Source organism: Epinephelus fuscoguttatus, linkage group LG5 (assembly GCF_011397635.1).
Source record: "Epinephelus fuscoguttatus linkage group LG5, E.fuscoguttatus.final_Chr_v1".
Lineage (NCBI taxonomy): Eukaryota > Metazoa > Chordata > Actinopteri > Perciformes > Serranidae > Epinephelus > Epinephelus fuscoguttatus.
Genome location: NC_064756.1, coordinates 47,002,502 through 47,021,169, shown reverse-complemented (window position 1 = coordinate 47,021,169; position 18,668 = coordinate 47,002,502). Strand labels below are relative to the sequence as shown.

At 40.6% G+C, this 18,668-nt stretch overlaps 1 long non-coding RNA gene across 1 annotated transcript; it reads right to left on the bottom strand.

Moving 5' to 3' along the window:
* Nucleotides 1-11,842: 11,842 nt before the first annotated feature.
* On the bottom strand, nt 11,843-18,339 carry LOC125889131 (uncharacterized). The gene is made up of 3 exons (XR_007449416.1): nt 18,150-18,339; nt 16,055-16,139; nt 11,843-12,006 (listed from the first exon to the last, which is right to left on the bottom strand). It is a non-coding gene; the product is annotated as an uncharacterized LOC125889131 (long non-coding RNA).
* Nucleotides 18,340-18,668: the final 329 nt, after the last annotated feature.

The window sequence follows — 18,668 nt, the reverse complement described above, 5'->3', positions numbered from 1 at the left end:
AATGTATGTGTGTGTAGTGTACAAGTTCTGGATCAGAGGATCACAGATGTAGTGCAGATCGCAGGTCAATCGCAGTTGTCAAAGTAAGGGGGTAGCAGATCACACTGTCAAGTGAGACGGCTATCTGTAGATTAAAGAAAAAGCATTGCTTTATTTAACAATAAGTGTGATGTAGAAAATCAGTACAATTCAATGCCTGCTAGAGACAATGATGTAATAACATACCTATAAGATTTAAATCAATAGCATTTCTCTCTACATATCCTGGATAAACTGCTGCTGTATAATTTTTTCAATATATTTTTTTAAATGTCTAACATGGTAAAATGGCCGACACAGTCATCCATTTTAAGAGATCTTACATTTAAACAATATGCTCATCTAACACAACAGAAATCTTATTAAATATTGAAAGTAAAATGGCTGGCACTACATTACAAATCTCTAAGCTACAGCTACACAGAGCTTTCATTCAAACAATATAGGCTCAACTAACACAACAGCATCCATATTAAATATAAGTTCATACTGAAAGTAAAATGGCTGACACTACATTACAAATCTCTAAGCTACAGCCACACAGCTACTCAGACCTTTCATTCAAACAATATATGCTCAACTAACACAACAGCATCCATATTAAATATATGTCTTACTGAAAGTAAAATGGCTGACACTACATTACAAATCTCTAAGCTACAGCCACACAGCTACACAAATCTTTCATTCAAACAATATATGCTCAACTAACACAACAGCATCCATATTAAATATATGTTCTTACTTAAAGTAAAATGGCTGACACTACATTACAAATCTCTAAGCTACAGCCACACAGCTACACAGATCTTTCATTCAAACAATATATGCTCAACTAACACAACAGCATCCATATTAAATATATGTCTTACTGAAAGTAAAATGGCTGACACTACATTACAAATCTCTAAGCTACAGCCACACAGCTACATAGATCTTTCATTCAAACAATATGCTCAACTAACACAACAGCATCCATACTGAATATATGTTCTTACTGAAAGTAAAATGACACTACATTACAAATCTCTAAGCTACAGCCACACAGCTACACAGATCTTTCATTTAAACAATATAGGCTCAACTAACACAACAGCATCCATATTAAATATATGTCTTACTGAAAGTAAAATGGCTGACACTATATTACAAATCTCTAAGCTACAGCCACACAGCTACACAGAGCTTTCATTTAAACAATATATGCTCAACTAACACAACAACATCCATATTAAATATATGTTCTTACTTAAAGTAAAATGGCTGACACTACATTACAAATCTCTAAGCTACAGCCACACAGCTACACAGAGCTTTCATTCAAACAATATATGCTCAACTAACACAACAGCATCCATATTAAATATATGTCTTACTGAAAGTAAAATGGCTGACACTACATTACAAATCTCTAAGCTACAGCCACACAGCTACACAAATCTTTCATTCAAACAATATATGCTCAACTAACACAACAGCATCCATATTAAATATATGTTCATACTGAAAGTAAAATGGCTGACACTACATTACAAATCTCTAAGCTACAGCCACACAGCTACACAGAGCTTTCATTTAAACAATGTGCTCAACTAACACAAAAGCACTCATTAAATACATCACACAAATCAATCTACACCCCAACTGGGCTAAATAACATGAACAGAAACACAGACAAACACACACATACACTCTGTAATTTCAGTCTCAGCAGGACTGAACAGCATCACAACAATCAACTTAGCACATTACAGTCAAACTACAGTTGATGAACAACCGCTAAATGTAGGTCAAATATAGCTGTGTTCAATAACACTGCTTCCCATTAGCATCAGCAAGAATCCTGTTTGACCAAAAACCTTCAATAAATGCTTAAAATACATCACATGTATTGTGCTACATCTTATAGCCTATTTAATATTTGTTTAACTCAAACACTTGTACATTAGCCGTCGAGTTTATCACACAAAAGTTAGCTGTAGTTACCGAAAAGGTTAAAAAGGCTAACATCAAACACAATACACAGCTAAGAGACATTAGCATTAGTACAAATCAAAATCCATCAATTAAAAATCCATCTCACATCCACTGCACTGCCTTTAAAATTTCACAGTATTTCTTTAAATCAACCATCTGTGCCTCAGCAATTGAGTTTACCACAGTAAAGTGAGCTACAGTTAGCAGCGCAAAGTCATCACCTAAGCTAGCATGGGGCAACATGTTGTCATCAAATGGTACAAATCTATCTCACATGCACAGCAATGCATTTTACATTTCACAGTATTTCTTTTAATCAACCACTTGTGCATTCGGCGTCGAGTTTATCACACAGAAGTTAGCTGTAGTTGTCTGAAAAGCTAAAAAGGCTAACATCAAACACAATACACAGCTAACGCACATTAGCATAAGTACAAATTAAAATCCATCATTACAAATCCATCTCACATCCACTGCACTGCCTTTAAAATGTCACAAATCAACCACTTGTGCATTAGGCGTTGAGTTTATCAAACAAAAGTTAGCTATACTTATCTGACAAGCGAATTCACTCAAGTCAAACATCAAACGAAGCTAACAGCTAATGGACGTTAGCACACAAAGCCAAAACCATCAATATATGTTTCAAATGCATCGCTCCCATCCACTGCACTGCCTTTAAAATGTCACAGTATTTCTTTAAATCAACCACTTGTGCATTAGGCGTTGAGTTTATCAAACAAAAGTTAGCTATACTTATCTGACAAGCTAATTCACTCAAGCCAAACATCAAACGAAGCTAATAGCTAACGCACATTAGCACACAAAGCCAAAACCATCAATAAATGTTTCAAATGCATCGCTCCCATCCACTGCACTACCTTTAAAATGTCACAGTATTTCTTTAAATCAACCACTTGTGCATTAGGCATCGAGTTTATCAAACAAAAGTTAGCTATACTTATCTGACAAGCTAATTCACTCAAGCCAAACATCAAACGAAGCTAACAGCTAACGGACATTAGCACACAAAGCCAAAACCATCAATAAATGTTTCAAATGGATCGCTCCCATCCACTGCACTGCCTTCAACACTCACTAATATATGTCCACATCAAGCAGCTGGGTCTTAGGAATCAGTAGAGTTAGCTACAGTTAATGTTAGCAGCACAAAGTCATCACGCAACAAGCTGACACTAAGGTAGCATAAAGCTAACACAGCCACTTACCTCAGAGTCGATGTGAAAACGCTGGCCAACGCCCTTTGCGTGAGGCTTTTATAAGCTCGGATGATGAGCCATCATGCCACCGGGAGGTCCAACCAGCTATCACTGCATGTAGGCACTTAATCCATGTGGAGTCAAATGTCAGCGTTCTGCAGGAACCCCTGATTGTTTTGCGGGGTTTCCCTCAGAAAAAAAGCACTCAGATGTAGTTGCAATTCACAACATAGATATACGTAGATGCCGCATTCAACGGCGCTCCTCATTGGAGCGATACGTCAACGCGACCGCCATCTTGCCCAGGCGCAGCCGTGCTGCCTAATGCATGTATTTCTATTGAGGTAGGAGACTATTTGTCATTAAAATCATCATTACTCGCTGAATTCTCAACCGATTTTCATGCGGTTTGGTTTGTTACAATCGTAAGACATGTAGTTATGTTACAGGATACTTGGTTAAATAAAAAATGCAGCTTTTCATACCAAAATATTTGATCTTATGTAGATAAAGTAACAGTAATAGTTCTACAACACATTTAAACTAAACTTTCCCATGTAATAAATATTATTTTCTCTTACTAGATGTACAATGCCCACCATGATGTCATTGAATTATTATTTTTCATAATAAATGTTTATTCACATTTTAAGTCACACAATGTGCAAAAAATAGTGCATCAGCAGGGTTGTGCCGAGCTGCAGTGTAGTTACACATTCTGATTAACAAATGGTTGGTTTAGGTTGGTTGGTTTTGTACAAGTGAAAATAAATGACTTTGAGCTGCATGTTTACACAAAATTTTGTTTTTATCTCATATGTATAACACCATAGTGCTCATGGGAGCCTGGACACAGAACTGTTTACATTATTAGGTCATTACACGTGTTAGATTATGTCATTATTTATACAGACACTATTTCAATCATTTTACAGCTGCGTTTGAGGTTAGATAGGTTTAACACGTAAACCAAACTAACAGCAGAGTAAGTCAAATCAAATGTTCAGATTGAAGCTACAAAATGCCACAAACTACAAAACAACTGCCATAACTTGTGACTCAAGGGACCACTTGTTGCGACCATTTCAGTTGTAGAAGTTTGAGCTAAAAAGGTCCATATCGTGATGATTTATTTTCCAGTGCAGTTTGATAACGCCTGCACTTTAACGCTAAAAATCCAAACAAACAGCGTGGACAAGGAGACAGTGTTAAAACGGTTGCTGCTTTTATTAGGGACCGAGCCCGAAGCCAGAGGACTGGTCACAGAGCAGTCCTCACCAAAGGCGAGGACGCTATTGTTTTTACTGCATTTATTATTATTAGGGACCGAGCCCTATGCAGACATGATAGGGGCACAATCTCCATTTTAACCCTATAGGTGCCAGACTTTATTGAGGAAAATATTCCATTGTCATTGCAACATTTCAAAAGGTTGTGGTTTGAAAGTGGTGAGACATAAAGCCATGCTGTAAATGAGAAAACTATTCATGATGACACAAAGTTTGTCCTGGGAGTAAATTAACTCATCTAATTTGCATATCGTTATATAGGATTTCATGAATCTCAGTAAAACACCATTTTGAACATATTTACGCAGTAGATTTCTTTTGTTTTGTGTTGTTTTTGTCATCTCATCCTCAAAATAAAGGAAGAGGAATCTGATGGGAAAAACTTAACTCATATAATTTGCATATTGTTGCGTCATTATGCAGCGGCCATGTTGGACTTCATAAATCTCGATACAACAACATTTTGTACATATTTACACAGTAGATTTATTTTGTTTTGTGTTCTTTTTGTCATCTCATCCTCAAAAAAAAGGGAGGGGAATCAGATGGGAGTAAATTAACTCATATAATTTGCATATTATGACATCACTTCTACATACCTACAGCTACAAAAAGCATTCAAACATCAAAACGTTCAGCTCTGTAAGGATTTTCTGATGTTAGTGGCAATATGTGTCATATTTCTAAATAATTCGCTGGAGGCCGAAAGGGGCGCGAGTGCGAGGTCCCGCCAAACGCTGCTTGCAGCTTTAATTAGGGACCGAGCCTAGAGGCAGAGGACTGCTCAAGGAGCAGTCCTCGCCAAAGGCGAGGACCCTCTTGATTTTGCTGCGTGCGTTTATAAATGACTGGGCCCAACAGCAGTGGACTACTCACAAAGAAGTCCTCGCCAAAGGCGAGGACCCTCCCTATAGTTTTTGCCGCATTTATTCTCACTGACCAGTCCTCGCCGAAGGCAAGGAAACTATTGTTTTTGCTGTGTATATTAGGGACCTCGGCTGAAAGGCGAGGACTCTCTTGTTCTTGTAGCGTTTATTAGGGACCTCGGCTGAAGGGCGAGGACCCTATTGTTCTTTATTCTTTCTCCCGCCGCCTCTTTTAACTGGAATTTGACCTGGAATTTGACTAAACATGCTCAAAAACTCACCAAAATTGGCACGCACATCAGAACCAGTGAAAAATTTTAGAAAATCATGACATTAACGGCTAAAGTGCCAAAATGGGCTCTCTAGCGCCACCTAGGCACACAAAAATGGCCGCCACGGCCTGTAGGAACGTCGTAGAAACATGAAACCAAAAGTGGCGTGTTCGTCTCATCAAGACCTAAAAATCATGCGCTGACACCCCTGACCTAAATCCAACAGGAAGTGACGTATTTGCCCTTTCAAAGTAAGATTTTGCCTTAAAACTGCCTTTCCTAAAAAAAATCATCTTCTCATACAGCGTTTATCCTATCGACTTCAAACTTGCACAGATTACAGATCAACTCCTTCTAATCAAAAGTTGTGCGTAACTTTTTCATTACTCGCTTCGTTTGGATTTTGTGGCCTCCATAAGGTGAGATGTCAGAAAAAAAGTCCTGACGATCTTCCAAAGCTGTCCCATAGGAAATGAATGGCAGCAGGGGGGAGAAAGAGACCAATCTTCGGGCTTTTTCTAGCATTTACAGCGTCTCCATACTTTGTGCTACAGACTCCATTCCAACTCTCAAATGTTGCCACAGGTCTCATCTATTCACTCATGTTTTCATCTTTTCATATCTTTTATCGTTTTGATCTGTGCCTCTCAAAGTACCATGAGCAAAAGTGGAGAAATTCTCACTTTACAATGGGTGTGTATTGCATGGAATGCTGTGAGCTAGAGTGGAGAGGGCTCTAAAAATCGTCTAAAACTTTTGTCTTTAACTCGCTGCCATGGCCACAATTTTCACTGTACAGACACAATTTATACCACAAAACGTAGGAAAATTTGTCCTGCTCGCAGATATGTTGACATGGAATCTCTCACACGTACACATTTTTGCTGAGTGGCTCCAAAGCGAAGGAGCGCGATTTTTTCTCATTCACTCCCATGTAAACTCAGAGGAGAAATTTCTGGAAACAGCTTAGGTGCAACACATTTTAAACTCGCTCCCCTGACCACATTTTTGACTTGAGAAATATAAAACGCGGCACGTGCGTTCACGAGAAGTGTCTGTCTCTCAAAATCACTTTATTTTCTTGCTTGGACCAACGGTTTGGGCATGCGAAGCATTTGTTCGAGGAGTTAAAACCCATTATAAACAGCCTTTGGTGAGCTGCTCTCCTTAGCTGTCTGTGTGTGCCACAGGTGCTGACAAGTCATTAATCGCCATGACAACGGCTGCACACACACACACACACATAACCACACGGCTCTCTCTGTCTGTGTGTCTCACAATCTATAAAGGACAGATTACAGCAGCAGAAACTTCATTTGAAACAGCAAATACACATTATTAACCCCTACAGTGCCAAAATGGGCTCTCTAGCGCCACCTAGACACACTAAAATGGCCACTACAGCCCGTAGGGATGTCGTATCAAGATCAAACCAAAACTGGTGTGTTTGACTTACAAATCACGCATTGACACCCAGGACCTGATTCCAACAGGAAGTGAGCTATTTGACCTTTCAAAGTAAGATTTCGCCTCAAACGTGGTCTCAAGAAAACACATCTCCTCCTACACTGTTTATTTTATCAGTTTTAAAGATGCACACATGCCACCTCAACTGCTACTAAAGAGATCTTCTGTATAACTTTATTTCTCTCATCATCACATTATTTTCATGATTGGACCAACAGTTTGGACCAACATTTACACAGTAGATTTATTTTGTTTTGTGTTGTTTTTGTCGTCTCTTCGTCAAAATCAAGGACGAGGAATCTGATGGGAAGAAATTGCTCATCTAATTTGCATAATGTGACATCACTTGTACATACCTACAGCTACAGAAAGCATTCAAACATCAAAACGTTCAGCTCTGTAAGGATTTTCTGATGTTTGTGGCAATATGTTTGATATTTCTAAATAATTCACAGTGACGAAATGGGCTGGGGGCGGAAATGGGCGCGAGTGCGAGGTCCCGCCAAATGCTGCTTGCAGCTTTAATTAGGGACCGAGCCCTAAGGCAGAGGACTGCTCACAGAGCAGTCCTCGCCGAAGGCAAGGACCCTATTGTTTTTGGAGTGTTTATTATTCTTTATTCTTCCGCCGCCTCTTTGAACTGGAATTTGACCCCCTAAACATGCTCAAAAACTCACCAAAATTGGCACGCACATCAGAACCGGTGAAAAATTTTATAAAATGATGGCATTAACCCCTAAAGTGCCAAAATGGGCTCTCTAGTGCCACCTAGGCACACAAAAATGGCCGCCACGGCCTGTAGGAACGTCGTAGAAACATGAACCCAAAAGTGGCGTGTTCATCTCATCAAGACCTAAAAATCACGCGCTGACATCCTTGACCTAAATCCAACAGGAAGTGAGATATTTGCCCTTTCAAAGTAAGATTTTGCCTTAAAACTGCCTTTCCTAAAAAATCTTCTTCTCATACACCGCTTATCCAATCGGCTTCAAACTTGCACAGATGACAGATCAACTCCTTCTAATCAAAAGTTATTCGTAAATTTTTCATTACTCGCTTAGTCTGGATTTTATGGCCTCCACAAGGTGAGATGTCAGAAAAACGTCCTGACGATCTTCCAAAGCTGTCCCATAGGAAATGAATGGCAGCAGGGGGGAGAAAGAGACCAATCTTAGGGCTTTTTCTAGCATTTATAGCGTCTCCATACTTTGTGCTAAAGACTCCATTCCAACTCTCAAATGTTGCCACAGGTCTCATCTATTCACTCATGTTTTCATCTTTTTCATATCTTTTATCGTTTTTCATCGGTGCCTCTCAAAGTACCATGAGCAAAAGTGGAGAAATTCTCACTTTACAATGGGTGTGTATTGCATGGAATGCTGTGAGCTAGAGTGGAGAGGGCTCTAAAAATCGTCTAAAACTTTTGTCTTTAACTCGCTGCCATGGCCACAATTTTCACTGTACAGACACAATTTATACCACAAAACGTAGGAAAATTTGTCCTGCTCGCAGATATGTTGACATGGAATCTCTCACACGTACACATTTTTGCTGAGCGTCTCCAAAGCGAAGGGAGCGCCCATTACTTTCTCATTCACTCCCATGTAAAGTCTGACGAGAAATTTCTAGAAACAGCTTAGCTGCAACACATTTTAAACTCGCTCCTCTGACCACATTTTTGACTCGAGAAATATAAAACGCGACACGTACGTTCACGAGAAGTGCCTGTCTCTCAAAATCACTTTATTTTCTTGCTTGGACCAACGGTTTGGGCATGCGAAGCATTTGTTCGAGGAGTTAAAACCCATTATAAACAGCCTTTGGTGAGCTGCTCTCCTTAGCTGTCTGTGTGTGCCACAGGTGCTGACAAGTCATTAATCGCCATGACAACGGCTGCACACACACACACACACACACACACACACACACACACAGCCACACGGCTCTCTCTGTCTGTCTCACAATCTTTAAAGGACAGATTACAGCAGCAGAAACTTCATTTGAAACAGCAAATACACATTATTAACCCCTACAATGCCAAAATGGGCTCTCTAGCGCCACCTAGACACACTAAAATGGCCACTACAGCCCGTAGGAATGTCGTATCAAGATCAAACCAAAACTGGTGTGTTTGACTTACAAATCACGCATTGACACCCATGACCTGATTCCAACAGGAAGTGAGCTATTTGTCCTTTCAAAGTAAGATTTCGCCTCAAACGTGGTCTCAAGAAAACACATCTCCTCCTACACCGTTTATTTTATCAGTTTTAAAGATGCACACATGCCACCTCAACTGCTACTAAACAGATCTTCTGTATAACTTTATATCTCTCATCATCACATTATTTTCATGATTGGACCAACAGTTTGGACCAACATTTACACAGTAGATTTATTTTGTTTTGTGTTGTTTTTGTCGTCTCTTCCTCAAAATAAAGGAAGAGGAATCTGATGGGAAGAAATTCGCTCATCTAATTTGCATAATGTGACATCACTTGTACATACCTACAGCTACAGAAGGCATTCAAACATCAAACCCTTCAGCTATATAAGGATTTTCTGATGTTTGTGGCAATATGTTTGATACTTCTAAATAATTCACAGTGACGACATAAGCTGGGGGCGGAAACGGGCGCGAGTGCGAGGTCCCGCCAAACGCTGCTTGCAGCTTTAATTATTCTTTATTCTTTATTCTTTATTCGTTCTTCCGCCGCCTCTTTGAACTGGAATTTGACCCCCTAAATATGCTCAAAAACTCACCAAAATTGGCACGCACATCAGAACTGGTGAAAAATTTTATAAAATGGTGACATTAACGGCTAAAGTGCCAAAATGGGCTCTCTAGCACCACCTAGGCACACAAAAATGGCCGCCACGGCCTGTAGGAACGTCGTAGAAACATGAAACCAAAAGTGGCGTGTTCGTCTCATCAAGACCTAAAAATCATGCGCTGACACCCCTGACCTAAATCCAACAGGAAGTGACGTATTTGCCCTTTCAAAGTAAGATTTTGCCCTAAAACTGCCTTTCCTAAAAAAAATCATCTTCTCATACATCGTTTATCCTATCGACTTCAAACTTGCACAGATTACAGATCAACTCCTTCTAATCAAAAGTTGTGCGTAACTTTTTCATTACTCGCTTCGTTTGGATTTTGTGGCCTCCATAAGGTGAGATGTCAGAAAAACGTCCCTGATCGATCTTCCAAAGCTGTCCCATAGGAAATGAATGGCAGCAGGGGAGAAAGAGACCAATCTTCGGGCTTTTTCTAGCATTTACAGCGTCTCCATACTTTGTGCTACAGACTCCATTCCAACTCTCAAATGTTGCCACAGGTCTCATCTATTCACTCATGTTTTCATCTTTTTCATATCTTTTACCGTTTTTGATTGGTGCCTCTCAAAGTACCATGAGCAAAAGTGGAGAAATTCTCAGTTTACAATGGGTGTGTATTGCATGGAATGCTGTGAGCTAGAGTGGAGAGGGCTCTAAAAATCGTCTAAAACTTTTGTCTTTAACTCGCTGCCATGGCCACAATTTTCACTGTACACACTATATACCAAAAACGTAGGAAAATTTGTCCTGGTCGCAGATATGTTGACATGGAATCTCTCACACGTACACATTTTTGCTGAGTGGCTCCAAAGCGAGAAGGGAGCGCCGTTTTTCTCATTCACTCCCATGTAAACTCAGAGGAGAAATTTCTGAAACAGCTTAGGTGCAACACATTTTAAACTCGCTCCCTGACCACATTTTGACTTGAGAAATATAAAGCGCGCACGTGCGTTCACGAAGTGGCTGTCTCTCAAAATCACTTTATTTTCTTGCTTGGACCAACGGTTTGGGCATGCGAAGCATTTGTTCGAGGAGTTAAAACCCATTATAAACAGCCTTTGGTGAGCTGCTCTCCTTAGCTGTCTGTGTGTGCCACAGGTGCTGACAAGTCATTAATCGCCATGACAACGGCTGCACACACAGACACACAGCTCTCTGTCTGTGTGTCTCACAATCTTTAAAGGACAGATTACAGCAGCAGAAACTTCATTTGAAACAGCAAATACACATTATTAACCCCTACAGTGCCAAAATGGGCTCTCTAGCGCCACCTAGACACACTAAAATGGCCACTACAGCCCGTAGGAATGTCGTATCAAGATCAAACCAAAACTGGTGTGTTTGACTTACAAATCACGCATTGACACCCATGACCTGATTCCAACAGGAAGTGAGCTATTTGACCTTTCAAAGTAAGATTCCGCCTCAAACGTGGTCTCAAGAAAACACATCTCCTCCTACACCGTTTATTTTATCAGTTTTAAAGATGCACACATGCCACCTCAACTGCTACTAAAGAGATCTTCTGTATAACTTTATCTCTCTCATCATCACATTATTTTCATGATTGGACCAACAGTTTGGACCAACATTTACACAGTAGATTTATTTTGTTTTGTGTTGTTTTTGTCGTCTCTTCCTCAAAATAAAGGAAGAGGAATCTGATGGGAAGAAATTCGCTCATCTAATTTGCATAATGTGACATCACTTGTACATACCTAGAGCTGCAGAAAGCATTCAAACATCAAAACGTTCAGCTCTGTAAGGATTTTCTGATGTTTGTGGCAATATGTCGACATAAGCTGGGGGCGGAAATGGGCGCGAGTCGAGAGTCCACAAACGCTGCTTGCAGCTTTAATTATTATTCTTTATTCTTTATTCTTTATTCTTTCTTCCGCCGCCTCTTTGAACTGGAATTTGACCCCCTAAACATGCTCAAAAACTCACCAAAATTGGCACGCACATCAGAACCGGTGAAAAATTTTATAAAATGGTGACATTAACCCCTAAAGTGCCAAAATGGGCTCTCTAGCGCCACCTAGGCACACAAAATGGCCGCCACGGCCTGTAGGAACGTCGTAGAAACATGAAACCAAAAGTGGCGTGTTCGTCTCATCAAGACCTAAAAATCACGCGCTGACACTGACCTAAATCCAACAGGAAGTGACATATTTGCCCTTTCAAAGTAAGATTTTGCCTTAAAACTGCCTTTCCTAAAAAAAAATCATCTTCTCATACAGCGTTTATCCTATTGACTTCAAACTTGCACAGATTACAGATCAACTCCTTCTAATCAAAAGTTGTGCGTAACTTTTTCATTACTCGCTGCGTTTGGATTTTGTGGCCTCCATAAGGTGAGATGTCAGAAAACGTCCTGACGATCTTCCAAAGCTGTCCCATAGGAAATGAATGGCAGCAGGGGGGAGAAAGAGACCAATCTTCGGGCTTTTCTAGCATTTACAGCGTCTCCATACTTTGTGCTACAGACTCCATTCCAACTCTCAAATGTTGCCACAGGTCTCATCTATTCACTCATGTTTTCATCTTTTCATATCTTTTACCGTTTTTGATCTGTGCCTCTCAAAGTACCATGAGCAAAAGTGGAGAAATTCTCACTTTACAATGGGTGTGTATTGCATGGAATGCTGTGAGCTAGAGTGGAGAGGGCTCTAAAAATCGTCTAAAACTTTTGTCTTTAACTCGCTGCCATGGCCACAATTTTCACTGTACAGACACAATTTATGCCACAAAACGTAGGAAAATTTGTCCTGCTCAGATATGTTGACATGGAATCTCTCACACGTACACATTTTTGCTGAGTGGCTCCAAAGCGAAGGGAGCGCCGATTTTTTTCTCATTCACTCCCATGTAAACTCAGAGGAGAAATTTCTGGAAACAGCTTAGGTGCAACACATTTTAAACTCGCTCCCCTGACCACATTTTTGACTTGAGAAATATAAAACGCGGCACGTGCGTTCACGAGAAGTGGCTGTCTCTCAAAATCACTTTATTTTCTTGCTTGGACCAACGGTTTGGGCATGCAAAGCATTTGTTCGAGGAGTTAAAACCCATTATAAACAGCCTTTGGTGAGTTGCTCTCCTTAGCTGTCTGTGTGTGCCACAGGTGCTGACAAGTCATTAATCGCCATGACAACGGCTGCACACACAGACACACAGCTCTCTCTGTCTGTGTGTCTCACAATCTTTAAAGGACAGATTACAGCAGCAGAAACTTCATTTGAAACAGCAAATACACATTATTAACCCCTACAGTGCCAAAATGGGCTCTCTAGCGCCACCTAGACACACTAAAATGGCCACTACAGCCCGTAGGAATGTTGTATCAAGATCAAACCAAAACTGGTGTGTTTGACTTACAAATCACGCATTGACACCCATGACCTGATTCCAACAGGAAGTGAGCTATTTGACCTTTCAAAGTAAGATTCCGACTCAAACGTGGTCTCAAGAAAACACATCTCCTCCTACACCGTTTATTTTATCAGTTTTAAAGATGCACACATGCCACCTCAACTGCTACTAAAGAGATCTTCTGTATAACTTTATCTCTCTCATCATCACATTATTTTCATGATTGGACCAACAGTTTGGACCAACATTTACACAGTAGATTTATTTTGTTTTGTGTTGTTTTTGTCGTCTCTTCCTCAAAATAAAGGAAGAGGAATCTGATGGGAAGAAATTCGCTCATCTAATTTGCATAATGTGACATCACTTGTACATACCTAGAGCTGCAGAAAGCATTCAAACATCAAAACGTTCAGCTCTGTAAGGATTTTCTGATGTTTGTGGCAATATGTCGACATAAGCTGGGGGCGGAAATGGGCGCGAGTGCGAGGTCCCGCCAAACGCTGCTTGCAGCTTTAATTATTATTCTTTATTCTTTATTCTTTATTCTTTCTTCCGCCAAAACTTAGAACTGGAATTTGACCCCCTAAACATGCTCAAAAACTCACCAAAATTGGCACGCACATCAGAACCGGTGAAAAATTTTATAAAATGGTGACATTAACCCCTAAAGTGCCAAAATGGGCTCTCTAGCGCCACCTAGGCACACAAAAATGGCCGCCACGGCCTGTAGGAACGTCGTAGAAACATGAAACCAAAAGTGGCGTGTTCGTCTCATCAAGACCTAAAAATCACGCTGACACCCCTGACCTAAATCCAACAGGAAGTGACATATTTGCCCTTTCAAAGTAAGATTTTGCCTTAAAACTGCCTTTCCTAAAAAAATCATCTTCTCATACAGCGTTTATCCTATCGACTTCAAACTTGCACAGATTACAGATCAACTCCTTCTAATCAAAAGTTGTGCGTAACTTTTTCATTACTCACTGCGTTTGGATTTTGTGGCCTCCATAAGGTGAGATGTCAGAAAAACGTCCTGACGATCTTCGAAAGCTGTCCCATAGGAAATGAATGGCAGCGGGGGGAGAAAGAGACCAATCTTGGGCTTTTTCTAGCATTTACAGCGTCTCCATACTTTGTGCTACAGACTCCATTCCAACTCTCAAATGTTGCCACAGGTCTCATCTATTCACTCATGTTTTCATCTTTTCATATCTTTTACCGTTGTTGATCGGTGCCTCTCAAAGTACCATGAGCAAAAGTGGAGAAATTCTCAGTTTACAATGGGTGTGTATTGCACGGAATGCTGTGAGCTAGAGTGGAGAGGGCTCTAAAAATCGTCTAAAACTTTTGTCTTTAACTCGCTGCCATGGCCACAATTTTCACTGTACAGACACAATTTATACCACAAAACGTAGGAAAATTTGTCCTGCTCGCAGATATGTTGACATGGAATCTCTCACACGTACACATTTTTGCTGAGTGGCTCCAAAGCGAAGGGAGTGCCATTTTTTTTCTCATTCACTCCCATGTAAACTCAGAGGAGAAATTTCTGGAAACAGCTTAGGTGCAACACATTTTAAACTCGCTCCCCTGACCACATTTTTGACTCGAGAAATATAAAACGCGGCACGTATGCGTTCACGAGAAGTGGCTGTCTCTCAAAATCACTTTATTTTCTTGCTTGGACCAACGGTTTGGGCAAGCATTTGTTCGAGGAGTTAAAACCCATTATAAACAGCCTTTGGTGAGCTGCTCTCCTTAGCTGTCTGTGTGTGCCACAGGTGCTGACAAGTCATTAATCGCCATGACAACGGCTGCACACACAGACACACAGCTCTCTGTCTGTGTGTCTCACAATCTTTAAAGGACAGATTACAGCAGCAGAAACTTCATTTGAAACAGCAAATACACATTATTAACCCCTACAGTGCCAAAATGGGCTCTCTAGCGCCACCTAGACACACTAAAATGGCCACTACAGCCCGTAGGAATGTCGTATCAAGATCAAACCAAAACTGGTGTGTTTGACTTACAAATCACGCATTGACACCCATGACCTGATTCCAACAGGAAGTGAGCTATTTGACCTTTCAAAGTAAGATTCCGCCTCAAACGTGGTCTCAAGAAAACACATCTCCTCCTACACCGTTTATTTTATCAGTTTTAAAGATGCACACATGCCACCTCAACTGCTACTAAAGAGATCTTCTGTATAACTTTATCTCTCTCATCATCACATTATTTTCATGATTGGACCAACAGTTTGGACCAACATTTACACAGTAGATTTATTTTGTTTTGTGTTGTTTTTGTCGTCTCTTCCTCAAAATAAAGGAAGAGGAATCTGATGGGAAGAAATTCGCTCATCTAATTTGCATAATGTGACATCACTTGTACATACCTAGAGCTGCAGAAAGCATTCAAACATCAAAACGTTCAGCTCTGTAAGGATTTTCTGATGTTTGTGGCAATATGTCGACATAAGCTGCGGAAATGGGCGCGAGTGCGAGTCCATAAGCGCTGCTTGCAGCTTTAATTATTATTCTTTATTCTTTATTCTTTATTCTTGCTTCCGCCGCCTCTTTGAACTGGAATTTGACCCCCTAAACATGCTCAAAAACTCACCAAAATTGGCACGCACATCAGAACCGGTGAAAAATTTTATAAAATGGTGACATTACCCTAAAGTGCCAAAATGGGCTCTCTAGCGCCACCTAGGCACACAAAAATGGCCGCCACGGCCTGTAGGAACGTCGTAGAAACATGAAACCAAAAGTGGCGTGTTCGTCTCATCAAGACCTAAAAATCACGCGCTGACACCCCGACCTAAATCCAACAGGAAGTGACATATTTGCCCTTTCAAAGTAAGATTTTGCCTTAAAACTGCCTTTCCTAAAAAAATCATCTTCTCATACAGCGTTTATCCTATTGACTTCAAACTTGCACAGATTACAGATCAACTCCTTCTAATCAAAAGTTGTGCGTAACTTTTTCATTACTCGCTTCGTTTGGATTTTGTGGCCTCCATAAGGTGAGATGTCAGAAAACGTTCTGACGATCTTCGAAAGCTGTCCCATAGGAAATGAATGGCAGCGGGGGGGAGAAAGAGACCAATCTTCGGGCTTTTTCTAGCATTTACAGCGTCTCTATACTTTGTGCTACAGACTCCATTCCAACTCTCAAATGTTGCCACAGGTCTCATCTATTCACTATTTCATATCTTTTACCGTTTTTGATCTGTGCCTCTCAAAGTACCATGAGCAAAAGTGGAGAAATTCTCACTTTACAATGGGTGTGTATTGCATGGAATGCTGTGAGCTAGAGTGGAGAGGGCTCTAAAAATCGTCTAAAACTTTTGTCTTTAACTCGCTGCCATGGCCACAATTTTCACTGTACAGACACAATTTATGCCACAAAACGTAGGAAAATTTGTCCTGCTCGCAGATATGTTGACATGGAATCTCTCACACGTACACATTTTTGCTGAGTGGCTCCAAAGCGAAGGGAGCGCCGATTTTTCTCTCATTCACTCCCATGTAAACTCAGAGGAGAAATTTCTGGAAACAGCTTAGGTGCAACACATTTTAAACTCGCTCCCCTGACCACATTTTTGACTTGAGAAATATAAAGCGGCACGTGCGTTCACGAAGTGGCTGTCTCTCAAAATCACTTTATTTTCTTGCTTGGACCAACGGTTTGGGCATGCGAAGCATTTGTTCGAGGAGTTAAAACCCATTATAAACAGCCTTTGGTGAGCTGCTCTCCTTAGCTGTCTGTGTGTGCCACAGGTGCAGACAAGTCATTAATCGCCATGACAACGGCTGCACACACAGACACACAGCTCTCTCTGTCTGTGTGTCTCACAATCTTTAAAGGACAGATTACAGCAGCAGAAACTTCATTTGAAACAGCAAATACACATTATTAACCCCTACAGTGCCAAAATGGGCTCTCTAGCGCCACCTAGACACACTAAAATGGCCACTACAGCCCGTAGGAATGTTGTATCAAGATCAAACCAAAACTGGTGTGTTTGACTTACAAATCACGCATTGACACCCATGACCTGATTCCAACAGGAAGTGAGCTATTTGACCTTTCAAAGTAAGATTCCGCCTCAAACGTGGTCTCAAGAAAACACATCTCCTCCTACACCGTTTATTTTATCAGTTTTAAAGATGCACACATGCCACCTCAACTGCTACTAAAGAGATCTTCTGTATAACTTTATCTCTCTCATCATCACATTATTTTCATGATTGGACCAACAGTTTGGACCAACATTTACACAGTAGATTTATTTTGTTTTGTGTTGTTTTTGTCCTCTTCCTCAAAATAAAGGAAGAGGAATCTGATGGGAAGAAATTCGCTCATCTAATTTGCATAATGTGACATCACTTGTACATACCTAGAGCTGCAGAAAGCATTCAAACATCAAAACGCGTTCAGCTCTGTAAGGATTTTCTGATGTTTGTGGCAATATGTCGACATAAGCTGGGGCGGAAATGGGCGCGAGTGAGGTCCAAACGCTGCTTGCAGCTTTAATTATTATTCTTTATTATTTATTCTTTATTCTTTCTTCGCCGCCTCTTTGAACTGGAATTTGACCCCCTAAACATGCTCAAAAACTCACCAAAATTGGCACGCACATCAGAACCGGTGAAAAATTTTATAAAATGGTGACATTAACCCCTAAAGTGCCAAAATGGGCTCTCTAGCGCCACCTAGGCACACAAACATGGCCGCCACGGCCTGTAGGAACGTCGTAGAAACATGAAACCAAAAGTGGCGTGTTCGTTTCATCAAGACCTAAAAATCACGCGCTGACACCCCTGACCTAAATCCAACAGGAAGTGACATATTTGCCCTTTCAAAGTAAGATTTTGCCTTAAAACTGCCTTTCCTAAAAAAATCATCTTCTCATACAGCGTTTATCCTATCGACTTCAAACTTGCACAGATTACAGATCAACTCCTTCTAATCAAAAGTTGTGCGTAACTTTTTCATTACTCACTGCGTTTGGATTTTGTGGCCTCCATAAGGTGAGATGTCAGAAAACGTCCTGACGATCTTGCTGTCCCATAGGAAATGAATGGCAGCGGGGAGAAAGAGACCAATCTTTCGGGCTTTTTCTAGCATTTACAGCGTCTCCATACTTTGTGCTACAGACTCCATTCCAACTCTCAAATGTTGCCACAGGTCTCATCTATTCACTCATGTTTTCATCTTTTTCATATCTTTTACCGTTTTTGATCGGTGCCTCTCAAAGTACCATGAGCAAAAGTGGAGAAATTCTCAGTTTACAATGGGTGTGTATTGCACGGAATG